Source organism: Palaemon carinicauda, chromosome 40 (assembly GCF_036898095.1).
Source record: "Palaemon carinicauda isolate YSFRI2023 chromosome 40, ASM3689809v2, whole genome shotgun sequence".
Taxonomy (NCBI): Eukaryota; Metazoa; Arthropoda; class Malacostraca; order Decapoda; family Palaemonidae; genus Palaemon; species Palaemon carinicauda.
The window spans coordinates 12,298,356-12,305,056 of NC_090764.1; positions in this window are offsets into that span (position 1 = coordinate 12,298,356).

The following is a 6,701-nucleotide window of genomic DNA, read 5'->3' on the forward strand; positions in this document are numbered from 1 at the left end:
TATGCATATACTGTATACTGTATGGATACAATTATTTTGCACACACATAAACACACGCACAGATATATATATATATATATATATATATATATATATATATAAATATATACAGTATATATATATATATATATATATATATATATATAGCTATGTGTATATATATATGTATATGTATATGTATATATATATATATATATATATATATATATATATATATACTGTATATATGTATTTATATATGTATACACATATATATATATATATATATATATATATATATATATATTTATATATATATATATATATATATATATATATATATATATATAATAGGTAGAGTCTGAGAGAGATTTTGCAATTCTAAGAACAAAATTAATACTTATGGAAGCCGGCTGAACCCTTTCCTTAGAGGAAAATTTAATTGTTCTTCCCTTCATCTCTATGGAAGTGAAAGTTTTCCATGATTTACTAAATTATAGAAACCTTACATAAACTGTAAAACAACCAATTTTATATTTAGAAAGTATTTTTCTATTTCTGGATTGATTACTTTTAATTGATACACATCGTAAATGAGATAAACAGTTTATTCTCCTTAATATGTTTGTAAATAAATAATGATGCTATGAATTAAGAACAATAAATTATGAATGCATTAATCTATATAGAATAAATAAGACGTTCATTTACAATAAATAATAATATATAATGTTAAAATAAATAACAGTAAGAACTTAGTTCATTACAGCAGAACATGACAGATTAGGCTTTGATATATATCATTATTTTTTCATAATATGTACCACCTTTAGATTTAATAAATTACTTTAAATAAATATTGACAATAAATAGAATAAGTTAAATACAACATGAAATGTTGCTAATTATCTTGACTTTAAAAGTAACTATTTCTTATAAATAACGAACTTAATTTACAATCCCTTATTTACAATTCTAATTGCTACGGATTGCATGTAGTATAAAGACATTGTCGCACTAAAGTTAAGTAAATTGAATACAGATTTGTTCACAAAGTCTGAGATTCTTAATCGCAAGAAGTTTCCCTCAAAAGCCAATTCAACGGACAGCAATACGACTGGAGGAGAGGACGACGCCATTCCTCTTGACGCTGCAGGAGTAGTCTCCAGACAACCTGCTGGTGAAGTCCTGGAAGACCAGGTAGGAGTGGGGCACGTGACTGCCTCTGCCAAGTGTGTAGACGTGGGCATCCTGACGCCAGGTGGGCACTGCGTTCCCTAAGGCGTTGTGCCATTCGATCGTGTAGTGGTGGAGGAAGTCTTGTGTCTCTGGCAGCTGTATCCTGCAGTAGACGAAGGCGTTGTCCATGAAACCAATGTCTGCTGACGTTCCATTGACGATGACGACTGAAGGTGATACTGGTGAAGTTCCCTCTCGCACAGGTGAAGCAGATGCCAGAGTTGACAAGGACGCTAAAATGGTTGCAAAGACGAACATTGCGTTTATTGTAGTAGATGTTGCAGCTCTTTGAACCATCGTGAATAGTTGCAAATGTTCTGAATGTGGAGAAAGTGAAGAACAGTTTCTGTTGCCGAACTCCTTCAGATGTTACCAGAATGAGACCTAAAGCTTGTGTGGTAGCTTTGTGATAGCCTAGGTCCCTTTTATAGCTACTTTCACGGTCGGGGACAAGGATACGATAGATAAAGCCAGCAAATCTTTTCACCGAACTGAGAATACTGTTGGGTTCAGTTGCGTCTTATCAGACGTGGAGTTCCTCGATTTTGCATCCGGTCAATGAAATGTTAGTATGACGAAATCACGTAATTTACAATTCTTACTTTAACATCGTTAAAAGCATTTCTGTTGAATAATTTTTTCGCAATGATGTTTGTTATTATGAGCACTGTTATTGTTCTTTGAGTTCAGCTTAGCTTAAGCTGCAACTGCAAAAAAATTATGTGAAACACAACAAATAGATTTACAAGAAATTTAGTTATTATTATTATTATTATTATTATTATTATTATTATTATTATTATTATTATTACTAGCTAAGCTACAACCCTAGTTGGAAAAGCGAGATGCTATAAGCCCAAGGGCTCCTACAGGGAAAAAATAGCCCAGTCAGGAAAGGAAATAAGGAAATAAATAAACGATATAAGTTATAAACAATTAACATAAAATGTTTTAAAAACAATAACAACATTAAAACAGATATTTCATATATAAACTATGAAAAGACTTAAGCAAGCCTGTTCAACAGAAAAACTTTTGCTCCATCTTTGAACTTTTGAAGTTCTACTACTTCAACTACCCGATTAGGAAGATCATTCCACAACTTGGTCATAGCTGGAATAAAACTTCTTGAATACTGTGTAGTAATGAACCTCATGATGGAGAAGGCCTGGCTATTAGAATTAACTGCCTGCCTAGTATTACGAACAGGATAGAATTGTCCAGGGAGATCTGAATGTAAAGGATGGTCAGAGTTATGAAAAATTTTATGCAACATGCATAATGAACTAATTGAACGACGGTGCCAAAGATTAATATCTAGATTAGGAATAAGAAATTTAATAGACCGTAAGTTTCTGTCCAACAAATTAAGATGAGAATCAGCAGCTGAAGACCCGACAGGAGAACAATACTCAAAACAAGGTACAATGAAAGAATTAAAACACTTCTTCAAAATAGATTGATCACCGAAAATCTTGAAAGACTTTCTCAATAAGCCAACTTTTTGTGGAATTGAAGAAGACCTAATGTGTTTCTCAAAAGTAAATTTGCTGTCAAGAATCACACCTAAAATTTTAAGTCATACAAATTTAAAGAAACATTATCAATACTGAGATCCGGATGTTGAGGAGCCACCGTCCTTGACCTACTTACAATCATACTTTGAGTTTTGTTAGGATTCAACTTCATACCCCATATTTTGCACCATGCACAAATTTTAGCTAGATCTCTATCAAGGGATTCACCAAACCCAGATCTACATTCAGGGGATGGAATTGATGCAAAGAGAATAGCATCATCTGCATATGCAACACGCTTGTTTTCTAGGCTAAACCACATGTCAGGTGTATATAGTATGAAAAATAATGGGCCAAGAACACTACCCTGTGGAACACCAGATATCACATTCCAATACTCACTATGGTGCCCATCAACAACAACTCTTTGAAATCTGTTTCTTAAAAAATCAATAATTATGCTAAGAAACGAAACACCCACTCCCAACTGTTTGAGTCTGAAAACAAGGGCTTCATGATTAACACGGTCAAAGGCAGCACTAAAGTCAAGGCCAATCATACGAGCTTCCTGACCATAATCAAAGGATTTCAGTACAGCATTGGATATATATATATATATATATATATATATATATATATATATATATATATATATATATATAAATACATATATGTATATGTATATGTATATATATACATATATATATATATATATATATATAATATATATATATTTATTTATGCATATATTTATACACACATGTATATATAAATATATCTATTGTATATAAATATTGAACACTGGTAGGTAACCATGTCTAAATTTTCTGGTGCTATTACCAGGAAAGATTTTACAGTATTTTGGGCTTCGTATACCTTCACACAAGGCTAATTAACAGCATATTGAACCGCACAGCCCCTGGTACTCATACCCTGCAAGGCCTCTCACAATTCTTGGATATTTAGGTCCTTTATATCTTATAGTTTTACTACCCCACCTATCCGGCCCTTTTTCAGCTCTGCCTCTCCTCCCTCCTCACATCTCAATTAAATAATCTTTCCACTCCCAAACTTTCCTCCATTCTTTCCACATGGGCAAACCATCTCAAAACATTTGGATTCAACCTTCCCCCACATTTCTACCTACCTCGAAATTTCTCAATGTATTCATTCCTCCTGTACTGTTCTATTCTAACGATAATTCACCTCTTCAGTTTCAATCTTTCTTTTTTATTTAAGCTAAAGTTACAGGATAAGCTATCCGATTTCTATGGTGGCTCAATTAAAGAACCAAAAAATAGTCACAATCACATTCATCCTCTAAGTGCTCTCAAAAAAACAAAATTCTCCAGTGAGAAAACTCACTCCCCATCAGCTGAGTTAGACATCATACCCTTGCCATAAGGGTACCAGCAGTGTGCCAGCTTTTCCCTTTATAAGGTCTTCTCAGTTTCTTAATTACTCAGGCAGCTATAATCTAGTTTCTCTTCTCAAACTTAAGTAATAAACATACCTAAGGCCGTTATTATTACTCCTAAGGCCACAACTCATGCAATTCCTAAGATCACTACTCCTCTTCCCTAAGACCACTACTCTTGCTATTTCTAAGACCCCTACTACTCCACAGAGCTTTGTGCTGGCCTATGTGGTAACGTCCCTGACTAGTGATCACCATATATATATATATATATATATATATATATATATATATATATATATGTATATATATATGTGCGCACACACACACACACACATATATATATATATATATATATATATATATATATATATATATATATATATGTATGTGTGTGCAGGCACATATATACATATACACTATATATATACATATATATATATATATATATATATATATATATATATATATATACAGATACATATATATACACACACACATATATATATATATATATATATATATATATAAATGAGGTCAGAGAGAGATTTTAAAATTCCATGAGAAAAATTATTACTTTTGGAAGTCGGCTGAACAATTTCCTTGAAGGCTAATTTAATTGTTCTTCTCTTTATCTCAACAGAAGTGAAAAATTTCCATGATTTATGAGGTTATAAAAATCTTACATAAACTGTAAAACATCCAATTTTATATTTAGAAAGTATTTTTCTATTTCTGGATTGATGACTTTTAATTGATACACATCGTAAATGAGATGAGTTTTATTCTCCTTAATATATTTGTAAATAAATAATGTTATGAATTAAGAACAATAAATTATGAACGCATTAATCTATATAGAATAAATAAGTTCATTTACAATAAATAATAATATATAATGTTAAAATTAATAACAGTAAGAACTTAGTTCCTTATAGCAGAACATGACAGATCAGGCTTTGATATATATCATTATTTTTTCATAACATGTAACAGCTTTAAATTTAATAAATTACTTTAAATAAATATTGATAATAAATAGAATAAGTTAAATACAACATGAAATGTTACAAATTATCTTGACCTTAGAAGCAACTATTTCATATAAATAACGAACTTAATTTCCAATCCCTTATTTACAATTCTAATTGCTACGGATTGCATGTAGTATAAAGACATTGTCGCAGTAAAGTTTAGTAAATTAAATACAGATTTGTTCACAAAGTCTGAGATTCTTAATCACAAGAAGTTTCAACCAAAAGCCAATTCATCGGACAGCAATACGACTGGAGGAGAGGACGGCGCCATTCCTCCTGACACTGCAGGAGTAGTCCCCAGACAACCTGCTGGTGAAGTCCTGGAAGACCAGGTAGGAGTGGGGCACGTGACTGCCCCTGCCAAGTGTGTAGACGTGGGCATCCTGACGCCAGGTGGGCACTGCGTTCCCTAAGGCGTTGTGCCATTCGATCGTGTAGTGGTGGAGGAAGTCTTGTGTCTCTGGCAGCTGTATTCTGCAGTAGACGAAGGCGTTGTCCATGAAACCAATGTCTGTTGACGTTCCATTGACGATGACGACTGAAGGTGATGCTGGGGAAGTTCCATCTCGCACAGGTGAAGCTGATGTCAGAGTTGTCAAGGATGCTAAAATGGCAGCAAAGACGAACATTGCGTTTATTGCAGTAGATGTTGCAGCTCTTTGAACCATCGTGAATAGTTGCAAATGTTCTGAATGTGGAGAAAGTGAAGAACAGTTTCTGTTGCCGAACTCCTTCAGATGTTACCAGAATGAGACCTAAAGCTTGTGTGGTAGCTTTGTGATAGCCTAGGTCCCTTTTATAGCTACCTTCATGGTCGGGGACAAGGATACGATTGATAAAGCCAGTAAATCTTTTCACCGAACTGAGAATACTGTCGGGTTCAGTTGCGTCTTATCAGACGTGGAGTTCCTCGATGTAGCGTAAGGTCAATGAAATGTTATTATGACGAAATCACGTAATTCACAATTCTTACTTTCACATCGTTAAAAGCATTTCTGTTGAATAATTTTTTCGCAATGATGTTTGTTATTATGAGCACTGTTATTGTTCTTTGAGTTCAGCTTAGCTTAAGCTGCAACTGCAAAAAAATTATGTGAAACACAACAAATAGATTTACAAGAAATTTAGTTATTATTATTATTATCATTATTATTATTATTATTATTATTATTATTATTATTATTATTATTATTACTAGCCAAACTACAACCCTAGTTGGAAAAGCAAGATGCTATGAGCCCAAGGGCTCCAACAGGGAAAAAATAGCCCAGTGAGGAAAGTAAATTAGGAAATAAATAAACGATATAAGTTATAAACAATCAACATAAAATATTTTAAAAACAATAACAACATTAAAACAGATATTTCCTATATAAATTATGAAAAGACTTATGCTAGCCTGTTCAACATAAAAACATTTGCTGCAACTTTGACTTTTGAAGTTCTACTGATTCAACTACCCGATTAGGAAGATCATTCCACATCTTGGTCATAGCTGGAATAAAACTTCTT